This window comes from Sardina pilchardus, chromosome 10, assembly GCF_963854185.1.
Source record: "Sardina pilchardus chromosome 10, fSarPil1.1, whole genome shotgun sequence".
In the NCBI taxonomy this organism is placed as follows: Eukaryota; Metazoa; Chordata; class Actinopteri; order Clupeiformes; family Clupeidae; genus Sardina; species Sardina pilchardus.
This window is the reverse complement of record NC_085003.1, coordinates 13,974,393-13,999,194: the sequence shown is the minus strand read 5'-3', so window position 1 is coordinate 13,999,194 and position 24,802 is coordinate 13,974,393. Positions and strand designations below refer to the sequence as shown.

General features: G+C 43.9%; 1 long non-coding RNA gene across 2 annotated transcripts in view; it reads left to right on the top strand.

The window, feature by feature from the left end:
• The window catches only part of LOC134094125 (uncharacterized), a 91,574-nt gene that overhangs the window by 14,890 nt on the left and 51,882 nt on the right, over window positions 1–24,802 (top strand). The window lies entirely within an intron of this gene.

Genomic DNA, 24,802 nt, shown 5'->3' with positions numbered 1-24,802 from the left:
TTACGCTGCCGGTGTACTCATATTAAACCCATTCAGCCAAAGGAACTGGTGCGATCTTTCAACTCTAATTCCTTCGAGGACGCCACACATGCAACAAGATGCTGTTAATGTTCTCTGAGTACGCTTTATCTTTCATTGTCTCAAGTCTCCACTCACACAGCGCTGCTTTATTCTCTCACTCTCCACTGCCTTTGTTTTTTCCCTTCTGAAAGGCATACATGCCAGTTTTATTTATAGATATAGATAGCGTCAGTTTAATGCCTTTCAAGGTCTTTTGTAAACTAATTGAATTGAAAGGCAAACATATTACATCTTTGGAACACAAAACTTTACCCAAGGATGGTTGGTGTGTGTTGTGTGGAGGGGCTGACATACAGTAATAGCTGAAGTGTACTACCTGAGGCAGAACCAGGGTGTTCAGGCAGAGGAGAAGCCACGAGCGAGGTCTCTCATTGGGCTGTCACCGGCACCTTGACTGATGAGACATGTCATAAGCAAAGGCCGCGGTGCCGGCTTTTGCCTCTCTTAGTGATTAAAATGGGCCGTGCTGGAGTTGTTTGCTTGGCCCGCCCAATCCAGCCCATTCTCAAACATACATATAAATCACCTCCCTCTTTTTTATGACAGGGTGAGTATAATATTAGTGTTGATCAGTTAATTCTGCCAGTGTGGGTGCTTGTATTGCTGTTGCATCGTCGGCTGTCATCATAAACTGCCCTAGGGTTGTGTGTGTGTGTGTGTGTATGTTTGTGTTAAAAAACAGTGTGTGTGCGTGTGTGTGTGTGTGCGTGTGTGTGTGTGTGTGTATGACAGAGAGTGAGAGGGAGAAAGAGAGAGAAATAAGAGAGTGAGAGAGAGATGCTATGTATATATGCCAGCATGTGTGCATAATTGTATCAGAGTGAAAAAGTGTGTGTGTGTGTGTGTGTGCGTCTGTGCGAGCGTGCATTTTTTATTTTTTTGACGGGGGGCTATAGTTTGAGGCATAAGAGGAGATTTTCATTGTGCATGCTGAAAAGACTTCTTATCTGTGATGTCTCCTCAGGGCCTCCCTGTTTCCAGGCCTTAAGTATACTGTGTGCTGTGTAGTCTGCTAGAGATGACATATGGGGAATTATCATCATAAAAGCAACCACTCAGATTTTACTTTAAAAACGGATCGAGCGCATTATGGCTGCTATTCCACAGTTGTGTTCAATCCCAGGTTATTGCTTTGCAGGGAAATTAGTTAAACATTTGACCAGAGTATTTGTATTTTATACAAGGAAGCAGGTAAATTGCCCCTATCTGTTATTCTATCTTCCATTAAATGTTTTAAATTATTTTATTTTATTTAAGTCACATTGCTCTCATGCATGTCTGGAAATGATACTTTAAGGGATTTGTTTGTGAGACAGTGTTTGGATGATCTAGGAAATAATTTAATTGCCAATTTGTTTTACTTAGGCTATTTTATTAAACGTGTACTGTGTATGCCTTGTTTATAGGACAGTATTAATGCTGATTTATAACGGTAAACAGCATCGAGCGCACACCGGCTTATTGCCCCGCCTGCAGTTAATTAGGATCATTCTGTTTATTCAGAAATGTAGGAATACCCAGTGGAAATTGAAAATCTGTCTCTGAAATCTGGGCAGGTAATTATTTACATCTTTTTTTCCCCTGGACAACATGTGCTGCCGTAGCTCAGAACACATGTTCACATGGCAATGTTGACCCACAGGCTGCGGGATTAGGTCACTGAGCTTGCGAGCCGAGTGTTTTCCTGCTGCCTGAACTAGTGTTTGCTCTCCGAGCAGAATAAGCACTTGGCAAATAGCTTCAAAGAATTATCATGGGGAGAGCATCCGTGAAAGAGCTTCTTGCTTTGAAACGGCTGAATTATTCAAAATGGATCCAAAAAGTTGCAGAAGACATAAAAAAACAGGAGGAGAGTTTAAAAAGTAGGCTCAACTAACGCAATACGTTCACTTCAAGCGTAGCTCAGAGAAGACAACCACAGGGTTGCACTGGGGCTGTGAGGACATCAAACACATGTCCTAATGTCTGCGAGGGAGACTTGAGGCTGCTGTTTTAGTTTTTCACTAATGTGGCTGGCTGTTTTGCTGGCAGAGACTTCAGAGTCGGTGCCACACTTAACAGCAGGGTAGAACGCGGCAACCGAGAGTTACCTGGAAACTGTGTCCGACGCGAGTCCTTTGTGCCCCCCCACCCCCCAGCACAACAGCCCCCCCACCCCCCCCCCCCCCCTCCCCAAAAAGCATCATTAGCATTGTGCCAGGGCGAGATGGATGGCGACTCTCTGCACGAGTTGTTGGGCACCAGAGAAGGAGCAGGAGCGCAGCCAGCCCTTCTCCTCTGGACGGTCCCCTGGCCAGCATGCCTGCTGACCTGCCCCTGATTCTTACTTAACGGCTACGAGACCCTGACCCGAGACAAGGCGGGAAGAGGGAGAGGGGAAAAAACCGAGGCTTGGCAGCCGAACACCAGTCCCACCGTCCCCGAAGACATTAGAGGTGGTAATCTTTCAGAAGCCCCTCTTGTCACCTTCCAAGACCATTTAAATGTTAGGGATGCATAAAGCGTTGCCCTCGCCCCCCTCCTCCACCCCCTCCACCCCCCCGTTCTGCTCTCCCCACCTCACGCCACCCCTGCATACCTGCTGTTGTGCACCAGGGCGAGGGCCATGGATGGAGGTGTCCAATTTTCTTGCATAGCCCTTGTAGTTGACAGTTCAAAAGTGACAAATGGTGGCCACCGCTGAAAGAAGGTTACATTTAAACACAGAGCAAGGCAATGAGGTAGAATACTGACTGCTAAATCATTGTCAGGGAAACTAATGATAAGATATCATAAGACAACAGGACACCGTGAAAGATAGAGTGCAGCCTCTGCTACCTTAATCAACCGTTGTCTGTTGCAGCCGGCATTCATCTTTATTTTGCATAGACATGCACATATTCCACTCCGAGCTGAATGGATACATCAGCTTGTCACGGAAAATGTCACACAAAAGGCTTATTTAAATTGTAAGTAGCAGGGTTCTTTGTTGTTGTTTAAGTGATGAATGGAAAAAGAATAATCATGACAAAGAATGTCCCCCGATGCCTGATCCTGGTCTAGCGTTTTTGTAATACACCATACAAAGCTGACAAGTGGAAGGAAAAAAAATGCAAAGAAAAGAAATATATATTTGACAGTTTTTTATACGAGGAAAAAAACCTGAAAGGCACAAAAGTTGCTACTATGGATGTTTTTTTTTTTTTTTTTTGTGGTGAGATCGTGAGTTAATAATGATGGGTTGATTTTAGAATGTTTATGTTGAATCTGGCAATGATTGAAAAAGATGGAGATGGACCAGTAAGCTTTATTTGTCACCTCTGTTCGTGTTGTTTTGTTACGTGCAATATCTGGTTTTTATTAATGAAGAGGATTGATTGATTTAGTTGAGTGAGAGTGCAAGAGGGAGAGAGAGAGAGAGAGGAGCAAAGAAAATCATCAATCCATGGCAAATGCAAACAGATACTCCACACATTGGTGTGTCCCGATCTGTTACACCTGTTGTGATAATTCCAAAAACCCACAGAAAGTCTGAATAACAAACACAGAAAGAGCGGTAGAACCCAAGGAGTGACTGTGGCATCTTGACAAGTCTTTAAGTAATTCCTACAAGAACAAACACCCTTGGGCTCACGGGCTTCATTGCTTAAGTTGCGGGGATGCTTACATCAAAGTACCAAATGAGAACGACACGTTCTCTACGCCCGGAAGAGGGGGGAAAATCCTCCAAAGACGTGAAAATCTCAGATGAGAGGGAGGATCTTCCCCTATGGTCATGTGCTGCTTTTCCCTGAGACATCTTGTCTTAAGCTCCATCTTAATTCTCCATGACCCCTTTAGAGATCGATCCAATACATAGCAATACAAAAAAACCCACATTTGAACACATTGCGCTGTCCTGTCAATTGATTGGGTCCTTAACCAGCACACATTACTGGGAGCAAATGGGCAAAAACATTTCCAAAAGTAGAAGTAGTTTTGTCCTAGAAGTAGTGTCCTCCTCGCTAAGGTAGCCCACACACGATATTTCCTCAACTTCCTCAGTGGAGCGCGCCCAGTACAGAATCCATTCATTAGTGGCGGTCCAGTGGTCAGGATATGTGTGTGTGTGTGTGTGTGTGTGTGTGTGTGTGTGTGTGTGTGTGTGTGTTGGGGGGGGGGGGGGGGGTTGCAAAAGTGGTGGGTGTTTGCTGGCTGCACAGCTGGAGCTGGAGGTTATGTGGCCAGCGAGTGTCCAGGAATCTCAAGGACGTACCATTCTCCCAGATTAAACAACATTCACTCTCTGTCAAGCATTCCGCTCTCGAAAAACCGGCAAACGGGGGAGAAGCGAGGAAGCGAACACCCACCCCTCCTGGCCCCTCCACCATCAGAGCTTGACAGCGGCGAACAGAGAGATTGCTCTGCCCGAAGGGTGCGCGGGAGAGTGAGATAATCTTTAATCTCTGTCCCTCCCAGGCTCTCTCAACACCTGTTATCCTTGATGCCATTGGATGAGAGGGCACCCACACATTTGGGAGGGGGTGCTTTAAGGCTGGTGATTATGGTGGCAATTATTCACTTAGGTGCTTGGTGATTACGGGCACTGGTGCAGGTGAATATCGCTGTGCTGTGTTGGCACCGCGCGATTCTGAGCCGGCCGCGTGGAACAGTTGCTGCTGGTCCCCCCGGTTTCTCCCTCAAGATATTTGACCTCTTGTGTTGTTTGCAATCTGCGCAGGGGGAGAAAAATAACAGCCAGAAACTTTTAATTGCTTCAGGAACAGTGCTTAAGACATAGGTTTAGCCATCTGTTGTCGACTCTTTAGGTGTTGCTGTGTGTGTGTGTGTGTGTGTGTGTTAAAGAAAAAAAACCTAATAGCAAAGCACACACACAAAAACACAAGGAACAAAACCACCAGAGCCATGGTAGTGACAATGTTGAAAATAAACCATGCCATTATGTACTATAATAGGTTTTGGTGAGTATTCATATATAACATTCAATTAGTATTACTGATGAGCACGAAATAGAAAATTAGAATATATTACATAGTTCTCAGACATCACAAGTAAATTTCCATGATATTAAATATTAATGACCCAAATTATTATTTTTCTGATTACAAAATATTTTATTTTTAATTACAGCCTAAAGGAAGGAGACAGGCTTTAATTCAGCATTATCTGTCTACAGATTTAATTCAATTAATAGAAATAGAACTTCAAATACTGGATTTGTGATAACTGACCATCCTCAAAAGAAACATGAATGTTTAATTTTTACCAATCAGTTGCTGTTTTTTTCCCTTTCTCGCAATTAGTCTGTAGCCTTAAATTTGAATTATCATTTTTTTCTCCCCAAATGCAGACCACAGTACGTCACCATCATTAACCATTGTAACGGCACAGATGCACTGGGTTGAAGGGATTTGTTCTTAGCAACAGTAGGCAGTGACGGTGGCATGTTGCTCCTTTGTGGCACTAGAATGATTAAAAAAAACCCCACCTTGGTCATATGGTGTAAAAGCATTAAGCATTTACAGATATGAGGGTAGATATGGCATGTTGATTTCCTCAAGGTTGAGTCGTCATCGTGTGGAGTGCCCTGTTCAAGAGCAGTTAGACAAAGTCGACCCATTAGGACACCTAGCTTGTTAAGAGAGGACGAGTTAAGACTTTTTGAATATGTATTCTACTGTAAAGCATTTGAGGAACCTGAGCACGGGATCAAAGGTTAAGTGACTATGAAAGCAGCACATTTATCCGTTTAAGACTTGTTTGGTGAAAATTGCTTCGTTTGATGGTGTTAATGTTCTCTCCCCTTCATCACCGAGATTGGCTGACTTATAAATATGAATGGCTTTCTCGGCTTAGCCTTTCTCAAATCCCATGTGGTCACTCTTGTCTCGCAGCTCTGCGTATGATGAAGCATTCAAACCGGCGCAAAGTAAGTGACAGTGACACTACAAAGCTTTACAATGAAGGCAGACAGTGGCTCATTAAAACAGTAGAATTGTTAATGGTAATCCCTTCCAGGTCCATTTGGGAGATGATTAGACAGGTAGCGCTGTCACGGACCCGGCACGTAAATACCACATCACACCGCTTCAACTGACACCTTCTTACCACCAGTCAGTAAACACGGGGAAAGGCTGTTTTCAAACACTGCGGAGAGCAATTTATATAATGAATGTGAGGATGTTTTTCAGGTCGGTGATGATGTGGGTAAAGCTTATTCCCACGTAGCATTGCACGATCCGTGTGTCCTCTGTATGGAATTGGTAAATATTTGTATGATATTGGCAGATGATTTGTTGCTGTTTATGGGGTGTCCCCTTGTTATTTTATCATCTCTTTTTGGTGCTGTCCTGGTCCCAGACAATAAAACGGTGACTCTATATTAAACCCAGGAAAGACTCAGGAGAGGACAAAGGCCCTTAACCTGACAGCCCCCAGTTACCATCACGACTGCCAAAGATTAATGTCACCCCAGCATTCATTCCACTACAGCCATATAGCCCATCTCCTGTGTGTTTGTGTTTTGATTTTTTTTCTTTCTTTTTCTTTTGGTGCACCTCTCTCTCTCTCTCTCTCTCTCTCTCTCTCTCTCTCTCTCTCTCTCTCTCTCTCTCTCTCTCGCTCTTTCTGTCTTTCCACCTTTTAAGGGGTGGGGGGGTGGGGGGTGGTCCATGGCGGCATTAAGAGAAACAGATTGCAGTTCTGTGGTAAACCCACAGACAACCTTGAGGAAAGCCAACTCCAATGACAAACATAATTCTTCAAGGAAGTTTGGGAGGGGGGTCGTGCCGGTGGTGTAATACTGCAGCCTGGGCCTCGGAAAGGTCAAGATTTGATGTGCGGGAGGCACAGCTCAAACATAAATGCTCAGTAATACCAGTTCGTCTGATTGCTTTACTCTCCAGACAATGTCAATTTTGTCAAAGGAGTTGCAGATTAAGTCGCCAGCGTGTCAAGGGCTCTTGTAAATGCCAGTGTCTTGTCTGGGAAACAGGTCCTAAAGCCCCAGTCTATTACTGTAGGTACCCACAGGACAGATGCTGGCGGCTTAGGGGGCGGATGGAGAATAAGAACACATTAGACTCCTAATGTCTCCGGGATGTCGGGACCGGGGGAGGAGCAGAATTCTCTTGGTGATGCCCAACACCTTTGGTGTCACACTTTGCACACTCGCACACACCCACACACACCCCTCCCCTACAACACACACACACACACACACACACACACACACACGTGCACACACACTTTCTCTTTCCCCCAGCCTTTACTATTGTTCCTGTCTTCATCCTGGTTCAGGCCCTCTCCCTTCCTCCCTGTCTCCCCGGTTCCCTCTGTCTCATGGTCTGTCTCCTGATCTATGAAAGCCTACCCTGCAGCTACAAGCCACATACACCATTCATCACAGGCTTGACCCGCTCAGATGAGGCAGAGGATACAATGGGCTAATGAACTCATTAAAATTGTGCATGTGTGTGTATGTGTGTGTGTCTGTGTGTCTGTGTGTGTCTGTGTGTGTCTGTGTGTGTGTGTGTCTTTGTGTGTGTGTGTGAGTGTGTGTGAGAGACAGAGGAGTGTGAGACAGAAAGAGGGTATAAGTGTATCAGTACACGTGTGCATTCCATATATGTTTTTTTTATATATAGACTAAGTTGAGAGTGTGTGGATTATCTTCCCGTGGTGTGAATTCATCTTTAAAATAAATTGTTTAATTAGGAAGTCTAAAAAAAAATAATGAAATGGCTCCACGCCGTAAGCTCATTCTCCCAAGCTCAGAGCCTACTCCGACTCCATCCGTCTTCCAGAGAACATGATGTGGAGATGATGAACCTGCCCCGTGTCTCAGCCAAGGGCAAACGTGCCACTGATAATCAGTCAAACCACACACCCTACAAGACCGCTGTTTATTCATCATTGCATCATTGTGTGTGTGTGTGTGTGTGTGTGTATGCCTTTGTGTGTGTGTGTGTGTGTGTGTGTGTGCGCGGGTGCGTTTGCAAAGGCTTTAGATATATATTTGCTTTGATAATTTACTTTGATAATGAACTTGCTCAGTGGGGTGATTGATGACTGCGCTCATGGCCTGTGAGCATGTAGATCATGTAGGTGGACCGGAGCAATGTTGTCATCATCGGCGAGGTCTCCCCCGTCTCTGAGCGTTCAAAGTAAATCTCCTCCGGAATGCCAAAACCCTGCCGCAGTGCAGAGCCAAAGCCATGCTCAAAGCAAACATCCCGTTGTGATGCTATGAAAATGATTGTTTTAAAAATCACTCTGTGTGTGTGTGTGTGTGTGTGTGTGTGTGTGTGTGTGTGTGTGTGTACTTGCGTTTGCATGCTCTCCCATGTTGGCGAAGCTGGGGTATGTTGAGATAATGTACATCTGTTGTAAATTGGGGACATCTATATTTATCTATGTGTGGTGTTTTAAGTGCAAGCAGTGCCACAATACCCCCCATGAGTGCCAGCAGTGCTGCCCCCCGTACACCACAAGATACCCCCCCCCCCCCCCCACTTGAGCTGCAGGTACACTTTGATGAGAGGAGACTGAGGGTAATTCAGACTTCAGGCTTAATTAATCTTGTGTCTCATTTGATGAATGGCTCCCAAAAAATTGTGCTGCACCGGCGTAATGTCCCCCCTCCCTCTCACTCTCACACTCTCTCGTTTGCATGCCTCTTCAGTGTTGACAGAAGCGCAGTGAAAGTCAAAATGAGGAGCCGCGGGATACACCCCCCCCCCCCCCCCCCCACACACACACACACACACACATACACACACACACCGCCACCATCAACACACACACTCACACACATTGACTCCTGACTCCACCACCACTACCTCCATCCCACTTTAGACTTCCTGTTTGCAAAGTTTGCGCACTCTGTGGACTCGCCGTAGGCTGGACAGTGTCCTTCCACTGGAGGTTACGGTGAGCGGAGAGCCTCAGTGCGGCGGCCGCCCCCTGCACCACCACAGCCCCCTGCACTGCCACCGCCGCGGTCTCACTGCCTCGCCTCGCCTCGTTCCAGCTCGCAGACAGCGCCACTCCGAGCCCCCCCCCTGCTCCATTCTCTCCAGTCTCACGCTGGCTTTGTCAGTTTTGACCAAAAGATGATTTGTTGTCTGTATGGGCGAAATAGTTGGCCTCGGGGGGTAAACACATTATGATGACTAATCTTCTGTTTGTCTTGCTAATGGGAAGTGTTTAAAAAACCAACCCAACACTTCTCCCTGCCCAGTTCTGAACAAATGAAGCCGGACTCCTTAGCGAGGTCTGTTGGTATTGGAAGGTGAATGCGAAGAGTGAGGGGCCTATCTTTGTTTGGTGGGAAATTAAACATCGGAAGATTCTAAGAATTAGAAGCACATTTATGCGCGGATGCTTGGTTGTTTGGCTTACTTGCGATATTTGCAGTTTGTGCGCAGTGGAGGTCTCTGTCATTAACTGTTGTTGACGTGCTGGGTGGTAGTGCTGTGATGGATCAGACTGTTACTTACGCTGTCAGCCTAACCCTCGAGCAAAATGCATTTCTTTCTTTCTTTCTTTCTTTCTTTCTTTCTTTCTTTCATTCATTTACTGAATTTGGATAGTTTACCCTCTGACATTTGATAGATGGTTTGTTGAAATTCAAGTTCAGTCTTTCTAATTGTTAACTGTTAAATCACCTCATCCAAACCCAACCGCTAATCTACACTTAACCATAAATCGTAGTGAAGAGAGTGTCAACACACAGTTTGTTTATAGAAGCCCACCCATCCAAATGAAGTGTGATGTTCTCCTTTAGATGTTGTCCTTAATGGACATTGTAAACATGTGCTGGGGAGCAGTGCAGTGAATGGTTAGTGCCTGGCATAATAACACACAAGGCCATAGTCATGGAAGTTGTTGATTTGCATCCAACACCCGCATAACCCCAGACCCCCCACATGAAAATGTCATTATATACAGAAATTTCATTATTCACATAAAAGGGCTTTCAGTCGCAAAAACATATTCCAAACCATCAAATCACTTGCAGCCCACAAGCTTTCACTAATCAACCAATAGAAACTGTTGTGTCTACACTTCTATTGTCATGCTTTTTTTCCTCCATGTTGACAGAGTGGATGAATAATGAAACAGCACTGCATGTCATTTGTCAGGATGCAAAACTAGAAGTTTCATTCTCATGGCCTAAACATATTTTCACTCAAACATACACTGTGCTTTGTAAGGACAGGTTTTCATATGATAAAAGTAGTTCACAAGACAGTAATGACATATCACTTACATAAGCAAGCAGTCCACACACACTGTAGATGGGGTGGTGGGATGGAGTCTTTAGTTGGTTATCCACTTTTGAGTGGTATTCATTGAACCAAACTTTGTACCCATATTAGTTGGTTAATCTTTGAAGAAAAACCAGAGGCAGCCACAAAGACTCAAATGTAACATGTTTTGAGTGTAAAATTCAGTATGCATAATTTATGAGTGAGTAAAACACTCCTAGGCCCAAATTATTGACAATCTGTTGTGTTGAATGAAGAAGGGGAATCTGTCTGACAGTGACAGTTGTTGGGTTTGGGATAATAAACTAAACCCACCTCTTTAATCTTTAATAGGCCACTGCTAATCCTGTGGTATAACAGGCGCACCCTAGGGGAGAGTGTTCGCACCATGCACAATGCACTGTCATGGTGCAACCCAGATGCAACATCTTGCCTTTTGATTATCCACTTGAAAGTCTAATTTGTCTCTTGATTCTGTTGTGTTTATGTTGGTAAGATAACATCAAACTTGTAGGCAATTGATGTTTGTTGTTTTCTTTTTGTTTTCCCCCTTTCTGTGTTTTTTTTTTTTTTTTTTTTGAAGAACACCAGCCTGTGCACAATTATAACAAGATCCAAGTCCTATTAATGCGTACGAGAGAGAAGGAGCTATAACAAAGCTAAAGGTTAAGTCCACTGTTTTCCTCGGCACATTTCATCAGTGGAGAACACAGCCATGATAAGGCAGTAAAAATCATAAAGACTCCGCCACAATGGCAGCCGCGGCCCCCGCGACGTTCTGCGGATGACTGATATTCTAAGTTATGCCCTGTCCTAACAGAGTTAGTACTTAAAACTAACGATGTCATGAATTTATCAGGATAATGTGGCAGGAGGGGTGTGAGGGATGAAGGTGGAGGGTGGAGGAGTCGCGGGGTGACTGCTGGGGTTGGGGGTGGGGAGGGATGGGGGGTGGATGGCGGTGGCTCAGACTGTGTTGGGGTGATTTGAGGGGCTGGATGATGAGATTCAGGGGCCTTGCCCAGCCGTTGGACTTGATTAAACTAATCTCCATCTCTATCAAAGCATAGCTGGGATACCCCGAGCACCATTATTCATGGTCGTGGGGTAATTGCACTGTCTTGATCAGGCCAGCCAGACAGCAGGGAGGCAGTGGGCTTGGGGTGGATGGAGGGAGACATAGACCTGCAGGCGTCCAGACCTCAGGCTACCGTCTTTGCCGTGGAAAGGGTTTTTTCCCCCCCAAATCTGTTGAAAGATCATTAAGTGCCAAGAATATAGCGTGTCACAGAATTTTTGATGAGATCCTGTATTATCTAATGAAATAATCTAGCTCTTGCTGCTCCCTTGTATTTTTCTTTTTATTCTTTAGGGGTGCTCTTAAAAGTCACAGACCCTGATGTGGAAAAGGAGTGGTTGAACTTTTTACCGTTTTTCAGAAGAGGTCATAATTTTGCTACTGTGGATGTGTGACATGACTTAGACTTTTTAGTGTTCTTGATACAAGATTAAGCAGAGTACAGTAGATGATGAAGGACAGCCTTGAGAGAGGGAGAGGGATGGAGAGAGAGAGGGATGGAGAGATAATGGAGAGATGGGGGGTGAGAGGGAGACATCACTGGACAAGACACTTAAGCTGCTATCAAACATCCATCTGTCAAAGTGTTGTTGGCCTCTACTCCCTCTATGTCTCTCTCTCTCCCTCTCGCCTGGCCTGTCTCAGCGTGATGGATTCATTCCCCCTAAAGTGTCATTCATGTTTGCATCACTTCCTCCTCGCTGCGTTCTGTGCGGTGTCTGGCACTCTCATAATGTCAGTTGGAAAGAGCAGTCAGACATTCACTGAACATTAAACTATGAGTTTGGCCCATAACACACATTGTAAACAAATACAAGACATCATACCCAACTAGATAAATTATTTGGTTCACGTGGGTGGCATTGAATTATTTACTGAACTGAAGCCTCAGTGGACCCAGTGGAGATAATTTATCAAATAAAATAGCATGCATATTCATGTTCGCAAAAGATATTTTGAAGCGATGAAAAAAATCCTCGGAATATTTGCATACAACTGTTTTCATTAAAAAGGAGTAACTGTTTTAATTAATTACTCTTAAATTATTGAACAAAGTCTGTGTATTTTTGAAATCAGCTGAGTTCTGTACATGATGCCCGTTACTTGTTGTATATATACACAGTCAAGCTCATCTTCAGGCACAACAGTTTTTTCCCAACTCTGCTTTTTTATGAATATTAGTATTTTATTTACTTTTTATGCAAATTGCAATCACTGCAAACAAGTTGTTTCTTGTATAGGGATTGGAAGTAAACATAGCCTGGGGTCATTTATTTGCCCGTTCATTTATTTATTTCCCTTAGTTTGAATATCTTGACTTGATCTTGTTTTACTCTCTGTGAGACTCAGTGGATGTTCACGTAGGAGCCACCTTGCCTGCACCAGTAAGTATATATACATGTATCTGTATTTCCACTGCTGAGAGGTTGAGGGTTACCCCTACTGTCTGTGAGCCGCTTGTGGGGCTGTGTGTGGTGGGGTTGGGTGGAAGCAACCCAAAAGGTTCTGTTTCCTTAAGGGAAAAGTTGTGTGTGTGTGTGTGTGTGTGTGTGTGTGTGTGTGTGTGCGTAGGGGGTGGGGTGGGGTGGGGTGTGTTGAGGCAAGAAGCGGAAGATGTGAGGATAGAGGAGTAAATAATTAGATCCTGGGGTGTCAGAGCCCCTCTCTCTGACTCGGACATGGCCGTGTGGCTGACATGCCCCCCCCCCCCCCCTCTCTCTCTCTCTCTCCGGGCTATTTTCTCCCCCAGCAGGCTCTTTGAGCTCCTCCATCCTCACGTCCTGGAGATGTTTTCCACCACCGCGGCGGCAGCAGCAGCAGCACAGAGCTGGGCTCAGAGCCCGTCTGTCCCCCAGGAGCACCAGCTAGTCATTAGCGGCTGGCCAGCACAGCGAGATCTAAAGGGACAAGTCCAACATAATAATATCTCCAAAGAAGAGAGAGGGAGACGGGGTCAGGAGGAAAACATTGTTAAAAAAAAGAGAGACTGCTCTTTAATGACGTTTTTAAAAACATTTATATAGCATGAAGGCAAATTGCGGTTTTGAGGTCATCTCTATTTGAGTGGACGTGCGCGTGTAGATATGTTTGGAGGGGCTTCTTCAGATGTGACAGTTATCAATTCCACAGAAGCTCACAGCAAAAAAAAGCAAGTTTTCTCACTCTGTAGAAGCTGTCAGAGGTATATAAAAAAAAGAAACAGTGATGGCTCGCGAGGCAGGCTTGTTTGTCTCCCATGGGGTTGTTTGTACAAAAATGTAAATGAACCAGACAATTTCTCAAAATGAAACACAACATACAAAACAACACCTGACACTTGACTGCTGGTAATAATGGCGTAGATGTCTTTTGTTGTTTACAGACCCCGGCGTGTCCCATTGTCTCATTACCATGTCCCTTCATTGCCCACTCTCGTGTTGACACAGCTAAGAGGTCTGTGTCTAAGTGGACTTGCAATCTTTCTTTTTCAATTTCCTTCTGCCACCAAGAGTTGCCGCCTCATGCATTAAAGATAGGCTCTGACCGCCCTCTCCATCGCCTATAATGTAATCTACTGAGCCGCCGTGCGGAGGGCTCTGTGTGTGTGTGTGTGTGTGTGTGTGTGTGTGTGTGTGTGTGTGGGGTGGGGGGGTGGGGGGGTGGGGGTGGTATCTGCTGATGAATAACATTATGGGCGCGTGGCCCCTCTGTGGGTCTCCTGTCTGTCTTTACTGCTCTCCGTGGGGTCATTACAGCCATTTGACTGTGGACTCAGCATCGGCTCCAGCTCAGTCAATAAAGCCAGGATTCTGGATGTATGCATGTACTGTATGTGTGTGTGTGTGTGTGTGTGAGAGAGAGAGAGAGAGAGAGAGAGAGAGAGAGAGAGAGAGAGAGAAAGCATGATCGGCTATGGCTTGGCATGTGTGTGCATGCCTGCTTGTATGGATTAGCAAGCAGCATTGGGATTGTGTGTGTGCATGTATGTGTGTGTGTGTGTGTGTGTGTGTGTGTGTGTATGTGTGTGTGTGTGTGTGTGTGTGTCTGTACATGCGAGTTACTCTCCCTGTCCTCGCCCTCCTTGTGGGTGACTGAGTGCAATTTAAGTGATCTCTCTTTGGATGTAGCTTAAGTAAATCAAACATGTCTCTCAAGTCTGGTTATTAAGAACAGTGTCCTTCCTCAGCCCTCTTTCCCCATCAAAGTGCACTAATCCTGATTTACACAGTTTAAAACCTCGCCTCTATCAAGCCCTACCTTCCAAGGAGATAGAGTAATTAAATTGGTTCTTTTTACAAGTCGTACTCAATAAATCTGAATAAATTAACAAGGCATTACTTAGACTGCTACATTAAATTTGCATAGTGTGTTTAATGAATATGCAACTGCAAGGGAAAGGGTCTGCTACTGTGAACCCTCAAAATTAGCATAACTACTTCCAGCATGTTTCTTAAATAATGCTCTCATTTGCACATCACTGAGTTGGCTAATTCTAACTTCAGTCAGGGTAGCCTTGTAATTAAGACTCTTGCTTTAATTTTTAATGAAGTTTATGTTACATCAATCCTGACAGTAATGAGGGGGACATGGAAACAAAAAGACTGCTAATAATTAAATTCACAAACCAGTTCTAGGGATAATAATTCCTGAGGAGAAATTACATGACTAATTATTAATTAAATATTCATACTGTTGCACAGGGCTGGCTTCACTTAACAGCCCGTCTTGTTGCCAGTAATGCTGAGATGCAAAATGCCTTCTCTCTAGCCTCTGTGACTAGAAGGTCTCCGGTCCTTTTTAGTGTGCGATTAATCATGTTGACACCCTGAGACGAGATGCCTTTTATTGAGCCGTATTACCTGAGTTGGTTTTGCTCCTGTTCAGATTCATTTATAAAGTTTAAGTACATAAACAGCTATGGATGAATGGGTCGGTGGTATTTTTTGGTATTTTCATTCCAGAGGGGGGAAAAAAGATGCCTCAGCACGCTTCTAAGATATCGGTAGTACACTACATCTAACATTAACTTTAAGCACGGGGAAATCTTCAAATTCGCACGTTGAATGTTTAAGCAATCTGTCATTTTTTTTTCTATGAAGACAGAATAATTAATTAAGAATAATTTATGAATCTCAACAGTGGTATGACCACCTGCCAGGGCTTGTAGTGGGTCTCCATACTTTACCACGTTAGGGTCCCAATTGAGGTTTAAAGGCCAATTTATATTTCAATTGGAACATGGCTAATTAAGCTGGCCTAATCAGGCAGTCTGTGTCAGCCAAAGTGTTAGTGCTTCTCTCAGCAGATATTGGCTCACACTTATGGAGCTTAGCTAATTGCTGCTTGCAGTTTTGCGTGATCTCTTTCATTCCTCAATGTCCACAGACATTTCTGACCAGAGAGGGTAGACGCAGTGTACTAATAAACCTCTAGACAAGCAGGATTTGCCAGAGTACTCAGAAACGGTAATACGCCTCAGGATGTGGCATGCAGTGTTGCAAACATGACTTATCTGTACACATGAGTAATGTCCTCCGTTTTGTGCATACTGCAGGTTATTTGGAGACACGCTGTACATATGTTGTGTTACAAAACACTATTTAGCTCATTAGCTGAGATGCTACCATGTCAACCAATCAACAACTCTGCAACAACAGGAGTAGACCATGTTTGTGTGGTGCATTCTGTTGTGACCGGAAATGGAATGTTTTGGAATTGCAGTGTTGTGGCTCGAGAGGAGATGGGATTTTCAGGAGCGCTATGTGGTGCTCAAAAAGAGAAGTGGAACACATGATTTATTTGGGAAGATGCTGGTGTCTGCTGCCCACAGGGCTAACGCTCCATCTGCTGTGTTGAATTCATTAGAGGGACACACATTAGATTTTTCAACAAAAGTTGCGGGCCCCCCATGTCGCCTACAACTCCCTTCACCATCTGTGGTAGCTCTCATTCCTCCTATGATGTTGAGCCACTCTTAACGGTAGACCTCGAGCCACATAAAAAAAAAGAGGCGTTTTTGTTCAAGTGTTGTTGGCAGAACATTTGTTTACTCCTGATCTTACACCCCCTTTAGTTTGTCCAGGGGTATGGCATTATGGCTCACATTGTCACCATAAGGGTTTACTTGAGGACTAGTCGAACAAAAGTAACCAGGCCCTACAAGGACAGCGTGGAGGGGGGATGCACACACGCTGTCAATCTCAGTGCCAGAGTGGAGCCAATGGTGACACAAAGCAAATACAGACTTAAGAGTGGTTAACATCCTGAAGAAGCCTAGAGCCTAGAGATTGATAAACAACCTACACACAGTATAAATCCTATAGGCAAACATGCCATTAGCATGTGCTAATCCAGAGCCTCTCAGGCTGATAGTGTGATGTAGATGAGACCGGCGGGTGTTAGCCGTGATGCCCCATAGGCTAGCTGCTTCGCATCCTAATTAGGAAGAAGCACAAATCTAATTGAAATGAAAGAGAGTGATGCCCTGTGTTTTGCTTGGGAAGGTTTCTTTTCTTGTCACTGGTTAGCAAATTATTGTCATGTTTACTCTCCCTTTACTCAGTGTATGATGGTTTATGACTGAGATCCAGGATTGCATTGATTCCAATCGTTCTCTGACTGAAATGGCAAATTACCTAACCAATGTGCCGATCTTTTGCTGAAAATATTTTGAAAGCAAACAATGTAGTCATTGGACATTATTACATTGGAGTAATAGTAGAGGTAATTTTATATAAGGACCTATTTCTGTAGGGGCATATATATATATATATATATATATATATATATATATATATATATATATATATATATATATATATATATTATATACACACACACACACACACACACACACACACACATACATACATACATACATACATACATACATACATACATACAGTACATACATATGACCTCAGAGATCTAGCGCAGGACTCTATGTCCCTGTGTGTACATGCACTTAAAAATGTGTCAGTTAACGTCCTTAGACAGAATTCGATTGAATCATTACACTTAATGACTACAAAGTGTTTCCAGATGCATTCCTTTTTTATTGATATTATCACTCCATATGTGGCATAACTGCCCTTCAACATTAGCATTCTTCATGTCATATTCAGCTTTATCTCTTAAAAGTGCAGTGATACGCTTTCCAGTGTCATGACTTTTCCAGTCATCTTCCTATTAATTCACCCTATTTCATGCCTTTAAGTGAATGTCCATGAGCTCCATTACTATAAAACGTAGGCTAAAGGTTGCCTCAGCCGTATATTTTTTTTCTTCTCCCCCCCCCCCCCCCCCCCCCCCCCCCCACCCCCAACCCCCCTTGACTGCGCAATGGCAGGCTTTTAGGAAATATTGCCAGAGACGGCAAGTGGAGGACATTCTGTCACTGCCTGAAATTCCACTACACCACTGTCTTACCAAGAGTAAAGCCTTCATATCACGGTAGGCCAATAATATGATGTTGAGCTTGATAAATATGCCTTCGGTAAGCCCATGATGGTTAGCAACCGACTCTGAGAATGATCCGGCCCTCATTTGTTCCAGCCCTGCACCAGATCAGGGCCGTAGCCATACGCCGTGTCAGCTGCTGTCTGCCGCGTGGCTTCTAGTAAATTCCACTTTGGGGACAGTACATCATCAGTGTCATTTCAGCACTGTGGAGCTCAGCCCCCCCCCCCCCCCTTTTCTTTTTTTGCACATGATACATAACGTTGGACTGAATCAACATTTATTTGTGTTCATGAGTGGATTTGCATGCCACAATACATCATGCTCCCTCTCTGCATCTTCAGGGCCTCTAACCTTGTAATGAATCTCTGCTAGCGGAGTGCGGTGACGACTCAATTGAGCCCCATCCAGAGTGCTTCACATTACAGTAATCACTCCAGTAATTGGCTCATTTCCACTCCTCCAAAAAGGCCTCCCTCTCATTTTGGTAATCAGCTCTCATTTGGTTAATAGGCGGTTTAATTGATTTAATTAGATCAATTAACCAAAGTTACTCAAGTATGGGCAGGCATCGCACTGCACACAGTGTGTCAGACTATGGAACAGCTTTGGGAACACTAAAATTCCCCCAAGTTGTAATTTTTTTTTTTTTTTTTTTTTTGATAAGCACAGTTTTCTTGGCATTTCATTCCATGTCATGACCCTCACCACATGGTGACTGAGAGTGTGGAGTAATCACTGGTTGATCATTAGTTACAGTGGAAGGTGTTGTCGGCTTTTACACGTAGTGCTAACTGTTCAGGTTAGGTTTTCAGATCGGAGTTGTCGTTGAAATGGGAAAATAATCATAAAAGCAAATCCATCAACTTATGAATGAGACGGATGATTAGTATTTGTGAAACTTTCTGCCAATTGTGTGAATGCAAAAGTCATGAGTTTGGTGGGATGGTGGAAGCTACTATTTGTCAGAGCTCACTGTATGCCAATGATGTTGATGACAATCTGGAGAGCAGTATACAGCACTGCCCCTGTCTCAATATTCTGTTAATTTTGAGGTGCACTTGAAATGTTTTTTTCTCCATTAAAGGAAGCACGGTCTTCCACACAGGTAATTCTAAACTGCACAAAGGTAGATTCTTTTTGCACCTTGCTCTGTTGCTAAGGCAACAGGTTTTTGAAAGTCAATTATTTGGGATCGTAATGGTTTTCGGTTCAGGCAGGGGAATTGGATATTTCCCTAACTAGTGAGAGTTAGGCTCTTAAGTCTACGGCTGCGTCTGCCTTCCCACCGACCACGCCAGGCTCCGGCATCCAGTGGCACTTGACATTTTCTCAGATCTGCACGGCGCGGTCTCTCGCGCATAAAACACGCGGCACGTTCACGCACGCCGTCAGGCCGTTGGCATCTCCACGGATATGCCAATGCAAATGCCATTAACTTTTGCATTATCCTTTTGCATAACTACCTCTGACCCGATTGTGGAAGGCTGTCAAATTACACCTGAAGAAGGCATGGCTTTGTAGTGTGACTTTGTTTCCCACTACCAAGTCAGTCATTAGAAAATCATCACTGTCTTACATCCATTTTCATTGAAAAGCTGTATGAAAATGAAACGGAGCATGTTGCAGATACATTTTGGGCTCAGAATCGGCAAGTTGACTGGAAATAGTAAAACCATCTTTGCTGTAGTTGACATACACTGATCAGAATAATATGTATTATGAATAATGATCAGAATATAGAAATCACAATAAATCAGCAATATTGCAGTTGACAAGAGAAATGAACAGAATTGTTTAAAAACTGTAAAATGTTTATTTCATATAATTTGTCCTTTCAAATGCATTTCAGCAAGTAAAACCTGTGATATGCTGAAACCCTCACCATAAAATCTGCATGTGAAATGATATGTCTGCCATTATTTTGCCATTATCGAGGCGAGGGATTGTCTCCAATCTTGTTCTAGCAAAGGCCATTTATGGCCGCACACCAGACCAATTCATTACATCCCTTGCAATTAGAGGAATAGACCATACGTCATTATTATGTTTAAAGGAAAGTAAATCCACTGAAGCATAACCTGTGATTGTATTGCACATAAACCGTAAATAGAGAAGGTGTTGACCTTTGAAATAGTCTACTGCAATATGCTCTCCTCAGTATGGGTGTCATGTCAATTCTTTCTGTAATTCTCCTTCAATTGCTGAGGTCCACAATAGCAAGGCCATGTGATTTATGCAGCAGTGGAGGACTAATACATGCTCTGAATCAGCAAAACACTTCCCATTTATGTGGAAAGTAAAGCTAACAAACTAAACTAGACTAAACTGATAAACAACAGAGACATCATTAGACGTTGACATTTGAAATAAGTGCTAAGAGTATGAATTGCATCTTGACCATTCCGTCTTCATGAACCACCACCACCTTCTTGGACCACATGATAAACTGTGGTTATGCAACCTTGTTTCAAAGATGAATAATTATTCCCCATTAGCGTGATAACATTACACAGCAAATTAAGCGATTCTAACCAGAAAAGGGCCGCTGTGATTTGTGCACGGTTTGTTGGAAAGTCTCCAGCTCCTTCCCCCCTCCGCCCCTCCCCGGTCCCAGTGGACAGTGCTGTGGAGGGCTACTCCTCTCTCACGGAGAACAGACCATGCCTGTGAAGTGGGAGCGGACAGCCTGCTTTATTATTAATCACATACGTCTCCAGTGCTTTTTTCTGATGTCTCAATCAGGAGACTGGCAGACGTGAGGCCGTGTGTGTGTGTGTGTGTGTGTGTGTGTGTGTGTGTGTGTGTGTGTGTGTGTGTGTGTGTGTGTGTGTGTGTGTGTGTGTGTGTGTGTGTGTGTGTGTGTGTGTGTGTGTGTGTGTGTGTGTGTGTGTATGTGGTGTGTGTGTGGTGTGTGTGTGTGTGTGTAAGGAGTTTGTTTTGTTTCTGCTGGTTCTTTTCACTATGTTCTGAGATATTCACAGGGGTGTGGGTGTATTTAGACACTTTGCATTTAAACACTTTGCATTTTTGATGTCTGAAAAATACTGAAAACGTGTACTGAATGCTTTTTAGCTCAATTTGTAGATATAACACAATGTGCTTATATCTTAAAAAGAAAGCAGTCTTTGAAACCCCCTTCTTCTATGACCGAATCCTTAAATAAACATGTTGCTCCCTCATAAATTCCCTCCACGTGAAGGTGGACTTCCGGCGTGGTGGTCACCATTGTCATTCTGCCGTCCCTCCGTCTCATGCGCACCTCACCGCCTCTTGATTAGTCTCTTTCCAGCCTCAATAATTGATGGAGAGCCTCTTGATCAACACTTTCCCAGATACACAATGCACCGTTTCCAACAAACATTATATATGCATTAGAAGGCGTCCGTGTGGCAGTCGAGGAGCTCCTTCTCCTCGTTAAGCAAAAAGCACCGTACAGGACTCCACTGGAATAATTAAGTGTGTGTGTGTGTGTGTGTGTGTGTGTGTGTGTGTGTGTGTGTGTGTGTGTGTGTGTGTGTGTGTGTGTGTGTGTGTGTGTGTGTGTGTGTGTGTGTGTGTGTGTGTGTGTGTGTGTGTGTGTGTGTGTGCGCGTGTGTGTGCAAATGCAACCTTGTGTCACTTGTATTAGCATTCTTGGACGTAAACCCAAATATTCCAGTATGACAAATTCCAGCGCAAGGCTGCTTCGCCTTGCCCTTTGGTTAGCTATGGATTAAGAGGACCTTTACGCCTTCCGCACGCCGCCCCTGCTTCCAGCGCAGGTTAGCATGTCTTATTATTAGACAAATGAATTAGTGCCTGGAAATGTGTCATGCATATTACTTTACAACAGGGAGGCACCCCAGGCTGGTCAACTCCCGAGCTCGCCATGCTTAGTTGACTGTTTGCGTGGCCCTATTAAAGGCTCCCTGATTTACGGCAAGGCCTATTTGTGCTCAACAATGGAAATGCAGCTAATTCCAAAACAATATAAATCAGGCCCAATTAAAGTATTTGAATATCCGTGACAGGGCCCTGGTCGCTGAAAGTGATGCTCACCCATAAAGAGGCCTGGCTGACAGGGCAAGGGACCAGGCTTTCCACGAGATGAGAGCCAGGGACGGGTGGCAAAGCAAAGCTTGTCTGAATAAATCATCCTGGCCATTGTTGTTGTGCTATGCTGATGAGCTGCTGTGTGGTGTGTGGTGTGGTGTTGTGGTGTGGTGTTGTGTTAATGGTGTTAAAGATATTTTGCTCAGCCCAAACACAGTGTTAGATGTGGAGGGTAGTTCAGCCTAAAGAGGCCCCCTGGTGGTTCTGGAATCAGTGTCAAAGAGAAGTTCTCCTAGTTCACACATGGACGTCCTGGGTGCGTGTTTGACATGCTTTATTTCATCATCATTTCATCAGTCTTTACGTTTGATGCAGGACACTCTCAGGCCCTCCATCAGATCTGTTGGACAAACACCTCTCATCTAATTATCCTCCCAACTGCCCCTATGGTTGCTCTAAACAATGTCCTGTGTCGCGCGATGTTTTTGTTTACCAGTGCAGTAAACACTAATTGACGCAGTGGTGTGGTGTGTAACGGGCGCATCGCTGCGCTTCTTCAGTATACGGGACCCGTCCGGGGAGACTCGGCAGGTCCCCGATGCATTAGATGAAAGACGGAGCTAACGCCCCTCGCGAGGTCCCAGTTGGCTAAGTGCCTTCTGCTCATTACCAAGGTCTAGATGAACACAGGGCCTTAAAAAGCTGTGCCTTCCAACCACTTAGGATCATATTAAAAAGATTTTCATCAGATGGATGTCCCACTATTTACTAAATTGCCCCTGAAAGAAACACTGTGACATTGAGTGGGGGAGGGGCGGCTCGCTTTGCATTCCTCCTGGTGCACGGCCACGGCGAGGGAAGGTGTTTTGGAGTTGAATTAATGGATAGGGTCTGCTCATGTAATGACCCTGTGTAATCCTTTATGATTAAAAAAGGCTAAATTTATGTATATGATCTTGCCCCCATGCCAGGCATCTTTCGTATGTGTTTGCCTTTCCTTTTCTTGCCTCATGTTTTACAATTGATCTCTAAATGGGTTTGGACGTCGCTGGAAAGATAAAGCTTTAAACACAGTCGCCGTGCATTATGGTAGTGCCCCCAACCAGTTTTTTTTTTCTCTAATTGAGTAAATATTAATTGTCACAACACAGAGACTGTAGCCTGACCTTCTAAATGCTGCTTTTATACCTCTGTGTCTTCTCCATTTCACCCATTCGTCTAAGTAAGTATGCTGTGGTGATTAGAATAGTCACCCCCTACTACTATCATTTAAGACATTTGTAATGTAGGCAGTTGGAAGATTATATATCCAGGAAAATCGCTTTACAAACATAGAATGTAATTATTAAATTAGTAAAATATGAGATTATGTATATGTTGCATTGGATTAAAATGACATGCTCACTTTTATGTGTGTGTGTGTGTGTGTATATATACTGTATATAAAAGCGAGCATGTCATTTTAATCCAATGCAATTCAGTGAATGGCCAGTGACTGTCCTTCGCCTGCTCGTTCAGTGTTTGTGCTCAAAGAGCCTTACATTCTGTAAATGGGGAACAAAGACAGCGCCTCAATCCGAGCCACTAACAATCTCAATCTCCACAAACCATGGTGCTTCAGGAGCTTGGCAGAGAGTAGTGTCTTTGTGTAGTCATTTTATTTAGTTGAGGTCAAATATCCACAGCGTTTACCGAAACTGAAACTAAATAAGGAACTGCATCTGTAATTGAATTTGTTATTAATTGGTTTTGTAACGTTGTGTTTGATCATGTGCAACTGACAGCAGATCAGATCAACTGCTTACTCTCATGCTCAGCAATAGGAGGTGTGTTTTAGCTAACTTCATTTATTTTACTCCCGTTTTTCTTTTTTTTTTTTATTGTGATTTTATGATCATAGTGAAGCTGTCTCTGAGAACACATACCATATTCCTAATAGCATACTTAATTTCAGGAAAGCTTGAAATGGCGTAAAGCTCCTCTATCTTGCTACTGCAGCTCTAATCTAGCCCTAAATTACAACTCTGTCCATCTCTAAATTATATTGCCCGTCTAGAAATGGATTAACGCAGCCAGTAAAGGTTTACCATTGAACACCGCAGTCTTATGGCTTTGACACCTAAATCTCTCTTGGTTTGTGATCGTCCCTTGTGTACAGTGTCTGGTTTATGATTAGGCTCACATTATAGACATGCTGCAGAAAGTAAACAACAGGGCACAGGGTCAAAGGTTAAGCACACACTTTTGACCCCTGGGACTGGCTGCAGGGCTGCGGTTGGTCTCATTTGACCAGGCGTATTGATCCACGGGCTGGAGTGACTAGTGGTCCAGCACTCCACGGTCCACTCTGTGGTTGAAGATATTACGCTGCGGCGCGTTCGCACTCTGCTCTTCCTCCAGTTGCCCTCATGTCTCCCCCCTCTATTGCAGGCTCACAGTGGCTTTTTGCTCCCTGTCTGATGCAAAGTGCCAAGGCCATATCATCTGAGATGTGATAGCTATGGATTCCTTCTTTATCCTTTTTTATAGTTCACAGTTGAATTTCCAACCTCCCAACCACACACACTCTGACTGGATTTATTTCCGACTTCAAATTATTTCCGATAACTCTTATCTTAATTGGTCCTATTATCTTATCTTAAGTGGTTAATATTAAGCCCATTTTTAATGTGTAAGGAGATAGAAATATGGGACATAACAGATAACATGACTTGAAACAGGACCTCTGGTTACCAGATTATAAAGGAACAAAGGTTTACAAAAGCAGTCACTGGAAACAAATTGTGAAAACTACCAAAGAAAAGCTCTTTTTATTCTGAGGAGCAAGTATAGAGCAGCTCAAACGGCTCAAAAATGGATAAAAAAAACGACCCGTTTTCCTACATGTGTATGGAGTATCGACAAGACTGACATCTCATGG